Raw genomic sequence first — 16538 nt, 5'->3', positions numbered from 1 at the left:
TGTCCAGCTAATTTCTTTCTATTTATAGTAGAAATGGGGTCTCGCTCTTGCTCAGGCTGGTCTTGAACTCCTGAGCTCAAACAGTCCTCCCACATTGGCCTCCCAGAGTGCTAGGATTACAGGCCTGAGCCACCACCCCCAGCCTCACTTTGATTTTTGTACTACACCATTCAGCTTTTCTCTGCTAACCAGCCTAACAGCGGTGGGTTCTACTCCAGGGCATTGAGATAGGTTCTATGCCTGCCTTCATAGGACAGAAGCTGCCAGAGACAATGCTATGAAAGCCAGGCATCCTGCAGGCCATGTGTCCCACTCAACTCGATTAACAAGAGTTTGTTAAGCATCCATTATGTATCTCATTCTTAGCCTTCTTTTTTTTTTTTTTTTTTAAAGTTTTTGCCTTTGTTGGCTGAAGACTTTGCAGAAATGCTTTCTCTGTGTTCTCTTTGTTATTCCTCTCGCCCTGTTTCTTGGGCCTTCTCTTTCTCATGCAGCATCCTAAATATCAGCATTTACTAAAGATATTACCCTAAAAACCCTCTTTCTCTTTCCCCATTGGTATATTGTAAAATCTCTTGGTTTCAACTGTCAACTCTCTGTGGATCCCCCCCCAAATTTCCTTACTGTCCTGATCTTTTTCTTCAGCTTTAGCACACATTTTCTGACTTCTGGTTCATTTTCACCTGGAATCTCAAATGTGTTAAAAATTGGCTCATCCATAGTTGGGCACAGTGGTGCATACCTATAGTCCAGCTACTCAGGAGACTCAGGTGAGAGGGATTGCTTCAGTCCAGGAGGGACAAACAGTATGCAGAAAGATGGAGAGGTGCAGAAAAAGGCTTTCCTGGTTCCATTCCCTTCTGCAGGCCTGATTATATCCTTGTCCTCAAGTTCCTTGTAATTCATTTCCTTTCTTGTTTAAGCTATTTCAAGACAGTTCTTATTATTTTCAAATACGCATAATATACAGGGTAAAGAAGAAAAAAAGAATAAATAAGGGGTTTGGCATTTGCCAAAATTCATCAAACTGAACAATTACTATCTATGCATTATTGTTTTATGTAAATTATACCTTAATTTAGAAACAGCGAGGCCAAGATAGCCTGAGTTTATGGACACTGGTACCAACAACAGAAATATTGTGCATGAGAGGAACCATTTTGGTGGGTAGGAGATGATTTGGTGCACTAACCAGATCCCCTCTAGGACTAAAACACTACTCTTCCAGCTACTGGGAGTGCTGGCAGCTCCTGGATGGTCCAGTTTGTGTCTGATCCATCTTTGAAAACTAAATACCTAACAGAGGACCTTGCATGTAGTAGCTGCTTAGTAAATGCTGACTTTGTAAATAAAGAAATGAATTGGTCTAGCACTATGGGAAATACCACTTACAACAGATGAGTTCAAATGACCAGGCACTGCAGTAAGTGCTTGGGATTTACTGAAATCTGCGCTATTGAGATTTCTAGTGTAGTGGGAGAAGTTTGATGGACTGTAAATACTGTGCTAGAGCAATTTTGAGCTCCTGTGCCCAGTGAATGTTATGGATAGAAATACTTTGAGTCCAGAGGAAGGAGGCCTATCAGGCACTGCAGCACAGGTTTAGTATATGCTGGATCTTGAAGGAGGGACTTAGATAAGGGAAAGGAAAGAAGAAAATTTTGGAGAGTGGGGGCGGGAGAATAGCCATTCAGGGACATGGAGGTAGGTTTGCTGTTTTGTTCTTCTTGACTGTGGTCATTCACCTCTTTTGGTGTGGGACCCTTTTTAAGAAGCAAAGCACTGCTAATAAATAAACCTGGTAGGTCTTTTGAACCAGGCACCAGCAGGTCAGTTCTGTCCTCCAAATAGAAGGAATCTCACCAAGAAAATAAAGTTGAACCAGTTCAACTGTTTGGCAGGGGGTACTAATCCCAGAATTATGGAGCTTTGTTCTCTGTACCAGTGTTCAAATATAAATTTAGCTTTTAAATCCCCTTGCTTTATAGCATGCTACTATACTTTTTATTTTAGAAATATTTCCAAAATGTGCATAAATTGATTTTAACAGTCTCGACAATCCCCTTTCATATCCATACATCTGTGTTTATGTTTATATATATATATTTAATTGCATGTATATTTTAATATATCATTTGGTCCTTTGTTTTTGTTTTTTTTTTTTTGAGACAGAATCTCACTGTGTTGCCCGGGCTAGAGTGCCGTGGCGTCATCCTAGCTCACAGCAACCTAAATTCCTGGGCTCAGGCGATCCTCCTGCCTCAGCCTCCCGAGTAGCTGGGACTACAGGCATGCGCCACCATGCCCGGCTAATTTTTTCTATATATTTTTAGTTGTCCAATTAATTTCTTTCCAATTTTAGTAGAGACGGGGTCTCGCTCTTGTTCAGGCTGGTTTCGAACTCCTGAGCTCAAACAATCCGCCCGCCTCAGCCTCCGGGGGAGAGCTAGGATTACAGGCGTGAGCCACCGCGCCTGGCCGGTCATTTGTTTTTTTAAGAGATGCGTTCTTACTCTGTCACCCAGGGTGGAGTGAAATGGCGCAATCATAGATCATTGCAGCCTCAAATTCCTAGGCTCAAGCAATCCTCCCGCCTCAGCCTCCTGAGTAGCTGGGACTACAGGTGCATGCCACCCTGCCTGACTAATTTTTTTAAAAACATTTTTCGTAGAAGTGGGGTCTTGCTATGTTACCCAGGCTGGTCTCAAACTCCTGGCCTCAAGCAATCTTCCTGCCTTAACCTCCCGAAGTGCTGGGATTATAGGCATGAGGCACCATGCACAGCTTCATTTGGTCTTTTTAAAACAAGAGTCTTTTCTAGTGTATGTCACTTTCTCATTTAGGGTTCTTCTTTAAGGTTGTAGAATTCTTCAGTCTTCATTCTTGATTGCTCTTCTGTTATCCACTGCATATAGTGCTGACTTGGATTTCTCTGACTTAGTCTCTGCCATATATGGAATGTTGGGTAAACAAATGTATTAGATATCAGGGATTTCTCTGCTTAAAGAAAACTTTCATGGATAATTTTGAAGTAAGAATTATCATTTCCTGATTTAGTGTTATTTTAAGTTAGTTTTATAGATCTTAAAGCACAATATATCTGTCAATATAGAACATATTCCTATAGCTATGTTTTTGAAAAATATTTTTAGATTTTAATACATATTTTGTCTCATCATATATATGACTTTAGGATAATACTTCTTAGGTATCTTTTAACAATATGTAGTAAAAGATCATGTGTTGTAAAAAATCTTTTCAAGGTTCTTGTTCATGTTTTCCCACATAGTATCCCTTCCATAGAGTCCATGTTAAAAAAAATTTATTTTAGAGCCAGGTATGGTGGTTTGCTCCATAATCCCAGAAACTCAGGAGGCTGAGGCAGGAGGATGGATCACTTGAGGCCAGGAGTTCAAGACCAGTCTGGGCAACATAGTGAGACCCTGTCTCTACAGAAGAAAAATGAAAAAAATTAGATGAGTATAATGTTGCACACCTATAGTCCCAGCTACTTGGGAGGCTAAGGCAGGAGGATCACTTGAGTCTAGGAGTTCGAGGATGCAATGAGCTATGATCTTGCCACTGTACTGCAGCCTGGGCAACACAGTGAGACCCCATCTCTTTAAAAAAAAAATTATTTTAGAACTCAGTGCTGAGAAAAGATTTGTTCTTACTGAAGTACTGATACACTTATTCCTTTCCGCAAATGACAACTATACAGTTGTTGCTGTTTCCTTTCTTGCTTTGGCTGCTGGAAAAATCAGGCAAATTTTAAGTCCATTCTTTCTTTTTTGGAGACAGAGTTTCACTCTGGTGCCTGGGCTAGAGTGCTATGGTGTCAGCCTAGCTCACAGCAACCTCAAACTCCTGGGCTCAAGCGATCCTCCTGCCTCAGCCTCCTGAGGAGCTAGGACTACAGGTGCATGCCACCGCACCCAGCTAATTTTTTCTATTTTTAGTAGAGATGGGGTCTCACTGTCGCTCAGGCTAGTCTTGAACTGAACTCCTGAACTCAAGTGATATTGCTACCTCAGCTTCAGGATGCTAGGATTACAGGCATGAGCCACCACACCCAGCCTTAAGTCCATTCTTGTTAGACCTTTAACCGATGTGATTGACATTTTTTTCTTTTTCTTGGTCCTGATTTTCTAATCTACTTTAATGTTATTTCATTGTATGTGATTTTGCTGTAAGATGTCACAAATCTTTTGTGAAATGAGGTATAAAAGAATGAATATAAACAAAAAATTTAATCTAGTTTAAAACTAAATATATATAAGTTTCAAACAATGTATATAGATTGTAGTAAGTACTGTTGACAAATTGACCAGTCAGCCAACTGAATACAAATTTGGAAGGGCTATTATTAAAGGGAGTGTTTATGCTAGAGCTTCTAGGTCAGAGGACTAGCTGGTGCCTCACTGGGTTTCTAGTCACTCTCATTGAGTGCTGCCTTTCTCACTTTCTCCCTTGGCATAATTGCCTTGCTTAGCTATTATTCTGCTTACCTCTTTTCTACTTTAAAACAAGATGCACCACAGTGTGTGGGGTTGGACAAAGTCATTACTTACTCCATCTAGTTTGGGCATTGATCTCAGATTGTAAGGCTTTGAGGAACATTTTAGGGTAAGTTGCTGAAACAGAGCCGGATGAATGTGCAGATCTGGATATTCACAAGGAATCTACCAAAGAATTATGTCTTATCATTGATCTCATTTTTCAGTACTGACTCCACAGAGTTTGTTTGATGGCTCCAATCTTCTTTCCATTCTGGAAGCTTCCTGAAAGAGCTAATTTCTCAGAAAGCCTACAAGAGATCCTTTCTATTCTAAGTACCACTTTGCCATGCCCATGTCAGAATTGTTTTATTTTTGGCCCAAAGTGCTTCTGAAGCTTCATACCAACAGAGGTGGGTTTCAAGCTGTTTGTCTGAATCAGCTGTGAAATCTCTCCCTGCTCTATCAGAAGTGGTGTAGCAATATTTATTCCTTCTCACTGTTGCAGGAAAAGTTCCTTCTAAATTGGCTGAGGGGTGTGCCTCTTAGGAAGCCTCCTTCACATCTCTTCTCCTTCACAACCTTAAATAACTTACGACATAAGACACTCCAGATCTGCTGTATGGGATTACATAGGATCTTACCTAATATAATTAAAGAGCTACCATTCATTTCTACTCCTCCTTTGCTTCCCTTAAATACTGGGAGAGAAGCAAGCTTCCCAAAACCTCTGGCAAGCAGTGTAGAAGCAGAAACTCTGTCCTACGAGATCTACCTGTAACTCTTCCAAATGAGATGCTGGAATGGCAGGCCCTGTTTTCCTGGGCCCCATTACTAAGGGGCTTCCAGTGCCAGCATGCCATTCTGCTGGCAGCAGCTCTGCTTGCCCAAGAGGTGACGTGTATTTGAATAACCCTGGAATCAGGCAGGAACTGAGTGACAAAAATATCAATCCAGAGACACAACTAAGGTGGAAATGGCCAAAGTGTGTTTTGACTGGCACTTTGTTTATTTACTTATTTTCCAGTAAATCTATAGGAGTACCATTTCTAAAATTGCATGGATATTTCCTGGAAAAACTTAAGCACTCATTTAGAAGTGTTTTCGTTTTTCCTTGTAGAGAGTAGATGGTTTGTTGTCCATCTTGCCAAGAAGTAGTGATAGAGCCCCCAGGACATTTCTTGGCCCTAGAGCAGCCTATAAAGGAGGAAGGGAAGCCAAGGTGTCCTCTGGAGAGGGCCTAGCACTTCTGGATATCATTTTCTCACCTTCACAAGGTAGCAGTTGTGTTGAAATGCTGTAAAGAGCTTTGGAATCAACCTGATTGAGGGTTTGAATTCCCCACTCAGCCACTTACCAGCTGTGTGACCTTGATGAAGAAAATTTATTTACCATCTCTGAGGTTTGGTTTCCTTGTATATAAAGTAGGGTTATCAATGCCAGCTTACAGTGTTTTTCTGAGTGTTAAATTAGATAACACATGCAAAACATCTTGCCCAGGACCTTGTTACATACTAGGCACTCAGTAGGTACCTAGTTTTCTTTACCAAGTCAGCCTCCTCTAGTTATGAACTCTTATTAATAACATCCGAAGTGAAAGGTCAGACTAATCTCTTTCAAAATGTAATGTCTGCATTTAAAAAAAATCTTTTTAACAGTTTTAGTAAGGTATAATTGATGTATTTTAGACTGCATATATTTAAAATGTGTAATTTTATGAATTTCGAGATATGTATACATTTGTGAAAGTATCACCACAATCAAGATAGTGAACGTATCCTTCACCACTGAGTCTCCTTGTGTCCGTTTGTAATCCTTTCTTCCCTAAGCCTCTCTTCCAGTGCCCAGGCAACCACTGATTTGCTTTGTGTTGCTGTAGATTTGTTTGCATTTTCTAGAATTTTATGTCAATGGAATTCAACAGTATTTTCTCTTTACTTCACATAGTGTTTTTGACATTCATCCATGCTGTGGCATGATTCAATAGTTTGTTCCTTTTTAACATTGAGTAGTCTTTGCTGTATGGATATACCACAGTTTGTTTATCCATTTACTTGCTGATGGATATTTGTTTTTTTTCCAGTTTTTGGCTGTTGTGAATAAACGCCTGTGAACATTCAAGTATAAGTCTTCACATGGACGTATGCTTTCATTTCTCTTGGGTAAACACCTGGGAGTAATATAGCTGGGTCATTTGTTAAGTGTGTATGTTAACTTTTTAAGAAACTGCCCAGCTGTTTTCCAAAATGGTTGTATTATTTTACATTCTCAAAGCAGTGTGGGAGAATTTCAGCTACTCCACATCCTCGACAACACTTGTAATTGTCCGTCTTTTTGGTTATAGACATCCTATTGGATGTGGAGTTATATTAACATTTATGGTTTTAATTTGCATTTCCCTAATGATTAATGATGTTGAGCATCTTTTCATGTACTTATTTTCTACCCATACATCATCTTTGCCCAATATTTTGTTTCTCTTATTAAGTTGAAAGAGTTCTTTGTATACTCTAGTTATGAGTCCTTTGTCAGATATGTTTTGCAAATAGTTTCTCCCAATGAGAAAATTTTCTGTGACTTATCTTTTCATTTTTGTCTTTTGAAAAGCAAACATTTTTATTTTGATGAAGTCCCCTACTTTTTTGTTAAGGTTGGTCTTTATTTACAGATATATTGGCAAAGGGGCAGTTTAACAGAGCATTGCAGTTGATGCTGCCCACTTAAAAAATACATCTTAATACCCAACCGATTAGTGGTCCAGAGAAACACTGAAAATGCATAAGCAGTTCCACTGATGAAGGAAACAGTGCTAAGGCTCATGTTGGAAGCATCTTCTTTCTACTGACTGCCGTTGCTTGAAGAACACACATACCAATGGTGTGAGATTTGTACATTTACTTATTTTTTGAGAAGCGAGAACATGTTTAAACAGCTCGCTTAGCTTCTACAATTCATTCTTTTTGTCATCTTTCTTCATTTTCTCATCACCTTCACTTAATGCTGCTTGATGTGGATTTTATTGACCCGATGAGTCAGCCTTGGGGAAGAAGTTCTCTTGCTTTACTCCTTATTCTTTAAATAGAAGTTCTGTCTTCAGTGAACTAACTCTCCTTTTTTCTTATTTTCTTTTTAGTTGCCACTTTCTTATTCAGGCCAGATAAGGAGTCACACAGCTTGGCATCTCTAGCAGCTCAGGCCAGGCAGCACAAGATGCAGACAAGGGGCTACAGCCTCTGGACAGGGTAGTCATCTACTGTTAATTGAGAAAGTATCCTGAAAATGTATTAAGTAACCCTTTTCTATGTAAAAGAGAGAAGTTTCTGGAATCCTGTGTCAGATCTTTTGGATTTTATTTATTTAACTTTCTGTTTTGGTTTACTTGTTTTAAACTTTTTATTTTGTATCAATTATAGATTCACAGGAAGTTGTTTTAAAAACGTACAGAGAGGTCTTATGTACCCTCCACCCCTCTTCCCCAATGTTAGCATCTTGCATAACTTCAGTACATATCAACATCATGAAATTAACATTGGTACAATCCACTGCCTTTATTCAGATTTCACCAGTTATACGTGGATTTGTGTATGTGGGTGTGCGTGCAGTTCTCTGCAGTTTTGTCACACATGTAGCTTCCTGTGAGTACTACCACAGTCGAGATGCAGAATTATTCCATCACTACAAGTCTCCCTCGTGGTACCCTTTAGAATCATTCATACTCTCTTCCACTCCCAAATCCTAACCCCTGGCAGCCACTAATCTGTTTTCTATCTGTATAATTATATTATTTCAAGAATATTATATAAATGGGATCATAACAATATATAGTCTTTTGAAATAGGCTTTTTAACTAAACATAATTCTCTGGAGGTCTATTCAATTTATTTCACATATAAGTTGTTCGTTCCTTTTTATTGCTCAGTAATGTTCCCTGGTGTGGATGTTCCACAGTTTCTTTAACTATTCACCCACAGAAGGACATTTGGGTTGTTTCTAGTTTGGAGCTGTTATGAATAAAGCTGCAATGAACATTTATGTACAGGTTTTCATCCAAACCTAAGTTTTCATTTCTCTGGGATAAAGTCCAAGAGTTCAGTTGCTAGGTCATATCATAAGTGCATTTTTAGTTTTGGAAGAAACTGCCAAACTGTTTTCTAGAGTGGCTGTACTATTTTACATTCCTATTGGCAGTATATGTGTGATCCGGTTTCCCTGCATCCTTAGTAATGTTTGGTGTTGTTACTATTTTTTATTTTAGCCATTCTGTTAGATGTGCAGTGATATCTCATTTTAGTTTTAATTTTTATTTGCCTTATGACTAATGATATTAAACGTATTTTTCTTGTGCTTATTTTCCATTTGTATATCTTCTTTGGCGAAATGTCTGTTCATGTCTTTTGCCCATTTTCTAAATGTATTGTTTATTTTCTTACTGTTAAATTTCGAGAGTTCTTTATATAGTCTAGATGCTAGTTCTTTGGTAGATACGTATTTTGCAAATGTATTTTCCTAGTCTTTAATTTGCCTTTTCATCCTCTTATAGGGTCTTTGGCAGAGCAGAAGTTTTTATTTTATTTATTTATTTTTTGAGATAGAGTCTTGCTCTGTTGCCTGGGCTAGAGTGCTATGGTGTCAACCTAGCTCACAGCACCCTCAAATTCCTGGGCTCCAGAGATCCTCATGCCTCAGCCTCCCAAGTAGCTGGGACTACAGGCACGTACCACCATGCCCGGCTAATTTTTTTCTATTTTTAGTAAAGACGGGGTCTCGCTCTTGCTCAGGCTGGTCTCTAATTCCTGACCTCAAGCGATCCTCCCACCTCAGCCTCCCAGAGTGCTAGGATTACAGGCATGAGCCACCATGCCCCACCAAAAGTTTTTAATTTCTATGAGGTCCAGTATTATCAATTTTTCCTTTTATGGGTTGTGCTTTGGCATTAAATCTTAGAACTCTTCACTTAGTTCTAGGTCTTGAAGATTTTCTTTTTTTTTATGGTCTTATGTTTTATATCTAAGTCTTTGATCTATTGTGAGGTAATTTTTGTATAAAGTGTGAAACTTATGTCAAGGCTCTTTTTTTTTTTTTTTTTGGCATATGGAGTCTAATTGTTTCAGCATCTTTGTTGAAAAGGCTATCTTTCCTTCTTTGACTTAACATCAGGAAGAATGATTCCTCCCACTTTATTCTTTTTCAGAATTGAGCTATTCTAGATCCTTTGCCTTTCCATATAAACTTGAGAATAAGTTTGTGTTTGTCTACATAAAATCTTCCTGAGATTTTGATAGCAATTGTATTAAACCTATTGATCTATTAGGTCTGTTAGTCTGTTTTGCATTGCTATAAATAAAATACCTGGGGCTGAGTAATTTATAAAGAAAAGAGGTTTATTTGGGTCATGGTTCTGCAGGCTGTACAAGAAGCATCACACCAGCATCTGCTTCTGGTGAGGGCTTCAGGGAGCTTCCAATCAAAGTGGAAGGTGAAGGAGGGCAAGTATGTCATATGATAAGAGAGGGAGAAGGAGGGACCAGGCTCCTTTAAACAACTAGCCCTCATGTGAACTAATATAGGAAGAACTCACTCATTATCTTGGGAAGAGCACCAAATTATTCATGAGGTATCCACCCTCATGACCCAGACACCTCCCACCAGGCCTCACCTCCAACACTGGGGATCAAATCTCAGCATGAGATTGGAGGGGCCAGATATCCAAATCATATCAGGGACAATTGACATCTCTGCAATGTTGAATCTTTCAATCCATGAACATGGTAAATCTCCTGGTTATTTAGATTGTCTTTGATTTCTTTCATCAGCATTTTGTGATTTTTAGCATAGAAATCCTGTACATGTTTTGTTAGACTTATACCTAAGTATTGCATTTTCTTTGGCACTATTGTAAATGGTATGGTGTTTTTCATTTTGGTTTCCACATAGTCGTCATCTCAGGGTTTTTTGTGCAGAACTGTGGTTGGGTATTATGAGGTTTTCATGTTCACAAAGGAGAGAGGAGCAGTTGGAGTGTGAAGCTTGAGTCACAGGCATTTGAAAACCAAGTATGGAAACGTGGGCATAAGAACACACAGACCTGGAGTCAAATCCCAGCTCTGACACTTACCAGTTTTGTGTCCTCGGGCTAGTCAGTTAACCTCTCCAAGCCTATTTCTTCAAATGTCAAAAAGAGAGAATAATATTAATACCTCCTGTGCAAATCTTTTGTAAAGCTTTGAGATAATGTAAGTAAACTCTCTCTGCCTAACACAGGTCTCACTGTGTCTTAGTTATTACTTCTGGTTGCAGTGGACTTATGTCATTCATATAAGGATGCACAAGTGAGAGAGGCAAGTGTGCCTACTGCTATGAGTAGCAAACATTTCTTGAACCTCTTCATAGTGCTAATTTTCAAGGATGTGAAGTCTTGACATAGCTCTTGGCCTCAAAGGACTTACCATTTTGTTGGGGAAACATGCTATATGTATAAAAATTCCAGGGCAGGGTATTGCTCATTAAGTTCCAAATACATGGGGCAGACAGTGAGTGCATCAGAGAATTTTCTCACTCTGGGTTTTGTTGGCCCTTTTGTACCCTGTTCATCGAGGTGGCTTCTGGATGTTGTTGATGAGAGAATGTGTGGAGGTGGGAGGGGGTGTGTACAGATTTAGGGGAAGGGAGTCATGTGGGAATATGTAATTAATTTTTATACTTTCCCCAGTAAACCATCGACCCTTTTTATGATGTCATGAGGGATTCCTTAATTTTGCAGCTGCTTCCTGATTACGTCAGAGAGGAGCCTTTCACCCCACAGCCTGGGGCTGCACTCATACAAGAATTGGAAACAAATGAAGTGCTGAATATCTAATGGCTTCCACAGGGAGAGCCAGTTCAGACTTTCCAGGCCTCCTCATGCTAGGTCTTCCTCAAGTATTTCTGACCCCCTGAAGTGTCTTTGTTCTAAAAAGACAGGACTTGGTCCAGAGCCAAGTGGGTGGGAGCCTGGGGACACTTGACACATACCTGCCTCCCTCCAGGTGTTCTGCAATCCTGAGTTTCTGCCCCTTTCTTGGATCCCATTTGGTGGGTGTTACCCTTCTTGAGTTCTCAGGATCCTCTGGAACCTGCCAAAAGTATCAGTGAGAGTCCTTGACCTGTTCCAGCAATCTTAACCCCTCCCTCCCTCCCCAACCAACACTATCTCTACCTTCTCTTGATTTTCTTTCTGTAGCATTTTTCATATCTGTGTACTTCCTTTTATTCCCTCTTCTACCTCTCTTGTAAGAAAGATGTTATACTGGGCATTATAAACTTTATGAAGTGTTCTACATATAATTTCTCTTACTTCAAACAAGTTCATGCTCTCTTAGCTTCCCAACTGATCTCCTTCACTGTTACCTTTTTCCAACTATCCTAATATGTCCTAAATGCTTTAGCTACATTAATCTTCGTAAAATACTCTCCATTGCTTCATTCAAAAACCTTGAGTGAGTGCCCCCTCACTGTCTGTTGAGTCAAGTCTGTGTTCCTTTTCTGGCATTCCAAGCCCTGTACTTGTGGTCCCAGCCACACATCGGGCAGAGTACGAAGCATGCAGTACCTGCAAACCTTGTGTAGTACACACAGTCTCTTTTGCATCTTCCAGTTCCATCTTTGTTCATCTTTTCCAGTCCGGTTCAGAAATGGTCTCTTCCATGAAACCTCTGATACATGATAACTGAAATGATTTTCTTTCCCTCGTAACAGAAAGCATCTTACTTCCATCTTCCTTGTGGCGTGTTATACGTGTCTTATATGTATTTTTCCTGTCTTCCTTTTTAGATTATCATCTTCTCGCAGACAGGATTCTATTTTCCTTTATATACTCCACAATTGGGTGCCCAATAAGTGGTTTTAGAATTAGTGAGAGAGGTCACTTTGTTAGGAGGTTGGGATTTCCTTTGCCCACACATCGCCCTACTTTCAGAAGAGCTCTAGAAGAAGCCAGAGTTTTATAGTCCTGGAAAATCCAAAGGGAGCAGCAAGCATGACAGTAAGGACTCCTAGGGAGGAAACATTGCTTTCCATGTTCTTTTTTCTTGTCCTGGCCGTACCTGTTTGGGGATGTGTTATGGGTTGCCTTACACCCAGTCAGCCTAACTCTTTTTTGCCATTGTGCATGAATAATTTGCTTGGGCATGTTGGTGCCTTATTCTTCTGACTCATTCATTCTGCTCCTCAGGGAATAAAATGATTCCCTGAGGGCAAGACATCTCTGCTTTTGCTCTGAGATTTCATTTTTGTCTGGTTCCTATACAGTGACTGCTTCCTCTACCTCCTCTTCAGCCAGCAGCTGCCACAGGGAACTCTGTGGCTCAAGCAGCAGCAGTCAAAAGATGCTCTCTCACTGCCCACTTCCTGTAGACAAGGAGGTTTTGGTGGGCTGCTCAGGAACTGTGCCAGCACTGTGTCTGACTGGTAACTGACTCATGAGAAAAGCAGCCTTATGTCTGAAAGATAAGAGCCAGCAAATGGCCTCCAGGTGGTGTTAGTTTGGAGGTGACTGACCATTCATTTCCTCTCTTTGGGAGGAGATGGTGGGGAGGGAATCATTGAATATGTGATCTTGTCTGCATTTTTCTCTAGCCATTAGTGAAGCAGCCAAGCAGATAGTTGATTCTCTCTGCTAGTGGACCCCCATGCCCTCTGAATCCCTTGTGTTGCTCTCAGAGCATCAGACTTATGTGTCATCCATCCTGTGTCTTCTCTTCATTACTCTTCTCATCCTCTTGCCAGGAAGCAGGCTGTGTGCAACAAGCGAACTCTGCTAGTTCCATTGCTGCCAGATTTTTTTGTAACCAACCAAACTCCATCCCACGGATACTGGTTTCCTCCAAATCTCTCAGGGACAAAAACTCAGTACCCTGTCCTGGGAGTTAATCAGAAGCTATGTTTCTGAACTCTCATCCCTTGGCTGGGCTTAGAGGGTCCAGGCAGGTGGGCCTCCCTCCCCTCCCTTCCCCCCCCCTCCCCTTCCCTCTCCACCCCTCCTGCCTCACTCCCATTTCCTGCAGGAGGATGCTTTGCCATCCTGGAGCCATCAGGCACAGCTTTGCTTTGGCAGCACCATCGCACACACACTGGTGGGAGAAGGGACGTGTTTATCACTTTTCCTGGAGATTATCTGTTTAAGCACTTCTCTGACAGTTACAATAACAAGGGCAGTGTGTTGTGTTTCCCAGCAGAAGGACACTTGCTGTTGAAAGATGTATAGCACTAATTAGAAATACATAACATCCGGCCACATGGCAACCTTCTCCTGGCCGCTCCATTTCCTGATTTCATGCAACTTTGACGACAGTTGGTTTATGTTTTCCATGAATATGTTCTCAGAAAAATGAGAAAGTCTCCCTGTTACATAGGAGCGAGAAGAATATTTCTGTCTGAGCAGGTATTTGGCCACAGGAATACTGGGTGCTGTGGTCACCTGCCCACATGTGGGAAGGGGATGAACCAAGTTCAGACCTCAGGTGACTTTCTTGGTAAGAAATATTTCTGTCTGACTGACTTAGTCAAAACCATTACCCTGAACCCTTGAGCAAGCCTGCTTTTGGAAAGAAGGGGAAAGGCTATTTCACAATGTTAATGAGTTCCTCAGCTCATGTCAGGCTCCTGCTACCTGACACAAAGCCAGAGGAACCTAGGCAAATACCAAAGCAAACAATGCCTTTTCCTCCCTACCCCCACCCCCACCCCATCACTTGTTGGCTTGAACCATCTGAACTCTAGGTGTATATATATATGGGCATTTGTCAGACTAGGTCGAGGTTCCTAGGTCTAGCCCTAAAGCTTGTGGACTCTGGGAATCTACAAGCTGTTTTCCTACCCACTTGTATAATGGTGAGTACTCTTAAGGAGTGGTATCTTATGGCTTCTAGCCCTTGGAAGCCTATATGAGGCAAAGAGCATCCCATGAAGGTACCATCCACTTAATACATTTCTCACTCGAGGCACCAGGTTCAAATTGCCATGGTTACTTGGGTAAATAACGACTTTCTTCACCCTATAAAAAGGTCCTAAGGTTGCAGAGACCATGTGTTGTTTGTAATTATGCACTCCATGATAACTAGTACAGGGCATAGCACATTATTGATGTTCCATATGTGCTGTGGTACCACTGACCCATGGAAAAAGACAGACCTTCCAGAAAGTACTCCAGATAACATGGTCAGTCAGAGGGCTGACTAAGACCCAGACATTCTGACCCCCTAGATAGCTTGTCATATCTCCACCTGCTTGATCAGGGCAGAGCAGCTTACTGGTTTGTACACACAAACCAGCAGTGCTACCAGGCCTTTCTTCAGAAGGGGGTTGGAGGGATTGGGGTGACATAACCATGACCAAGAGCAGAGCAGTTGTGAAGCTACCTTCTTTTTGTTCTGAGAGGTAATTGAGTCCTTCCAGACATACCAAAGAGGCTCCAGGTGTTGCCACCCTACCTGGTCCCCAGACCTTATTGCAGGAGGCTTTAAAAAAAAAAAGAGCCTACCTGGACTCTCCAGAGGCCACAGATATCACTGTTCTTAAGTAGCTCTTTCTCCTCCTTTAGCCCTAGCCCCCCACCTGAACTCTGAGAAACCGTCAAGCCTGGGGTTGCTGTTTGTTGTAAAAATAGAAATAAGCTTGGTGAAAGAAATCTTCTTCTCTGCATCTTGTCCTTGTCCAGGCTAATGAGAGTGTCTTATTAAAGCCTTGTGCTTTTCAAAATGCCAGTCTCTTAGAGTTAAGACACCCCCTCCATCCCTTGTAGCCTTCTGTGTGCAGATAACTTCTGCCTAGGATGCCAAGTTGTTGAAGGGCACTAATGTTTGGTCAGTGTGTCAACCACCAAGATCCATTGGTCCTCTCCCAGCTTCCTCTGTCCTGGACTTACTCCTTCATTCTGGGTTTTGTTGCTAATTAGAGGCAAGCTGCTGGCAGTGCTTGGCGGAGGCCTGGCCTGAACTAGGACCGTACTGACAGTGCTGCTGCCTATGGGGAGAGAGTTGGGGAAGAGTTGGCATCTTTTCTTGGGACGGCTTACACATCCTCCTCCTCCCTGCTTTTCCTCCTCCCTCTTTGGTTCTTGGACTCTTGTTTTCTTTCTCTCCAACATAGGTTTAGGGCCTTACCAGGAGAAGAATGAGAGTGGTGATCTGTTCTAATCACATGGATTGTGACCACTTCCATACTGCCTGCCACAGTTGAGTTGAAAAGTTAGAGGTTGACATTTGAGACCAGTAGGCATCTGGAAGATGGCAGGAAAGCCACAATAGAAGAATTGCTACACTGATGCTATTCATATGTTGGGCCCTTCTAAGCAGTAGCCTGATCCTTCTTCCCAGGACTTTTAAGAGTGGTTTGGGGCAGCTTTGTATACTCCAGTCATACTTGCTCCTGGGTGAAGGAATACTGTGTAACATCTCCTGGAGTTCAGTTAGGCCCCACTGACAAGATTAGAGATTTAGAGAGAGAGAGAACCCACGAGTGCTCTCCCCTTGGCTATTGAGGTTAAAATGCAGACAAGGACAGAGATCAAACATGTGGCTAATTATCCTTTTAACACTTGGAGATTCTGAGAGCCCTCCTGTATTACAGAGAGCATTAACAGATTAGCTGCTGCCACAGGTAGTGAGCTTGGCCCTGATTTCATCTCCTGTGGGTACTGGGAGTCTTCTCTGAAGCTGCAGGTTGGACTGCTGCCGTCTGTTTGTCACTGATTCCTCTCAAGTCCAGATGTAGTGGCTGTCGGAGAAGGCCTCAACCAAAGAGTAGGTACAGGCAGGGATTTGGGAGTGTGTTATGTAGCTCCCACCAAAGAATAAATCTGCCTGTGGCTCCTTTCAGGGACCTGTAGCCAGAGGGAAACTAGCCAGGCTGAAAAAGTGAGGGAAAGTGGGTACTGGTATTGGGAGCCAGATTTATTTTTTAATTATGGGGAAAAAAACTTGTGAAAACAAAAGCTAACACGGATAAAGTGTTTATTATATGCCAAGCATTGTTCTATATAAAATGAACTCATTCAGTGAAAATAGG

The 16538-nt window shown here is 41.4% G+C and overlaps 1 protein-coding gene across 1 annotated transcript in view; it reads left to right on the top strand.

Annotated features, from left to right (window-relative positions):
* SMG6 (SMG6 nonsense mediated mRNA decay factor) overlaps positions 1–16538 on the top strand; it is a 228875-nt gene that overhangs the window by 96479 nt on the left and 115858 nt on the right. The window lies entirely within an intron of this gene.

Source organism: Propithecus coquereli, unplaced genomic scaffold, assembly GCF_000956105.1.
Source record: "Propithecus coquereli isolate 6110/MARCELLA unplaced genomic scaffold, Pcoq_1.0 Scaffold409, whole genome shotgun sequence".
Taxonomy (NCBI): Eukaryota; Metazoa; Chordata; class Mammalia; order Primates; family Indriidae; genus Propithecus; species Propithecus coquereli.
This window is presented reverse-complemented; position numbering and strand designations above follow the sequence as displayed.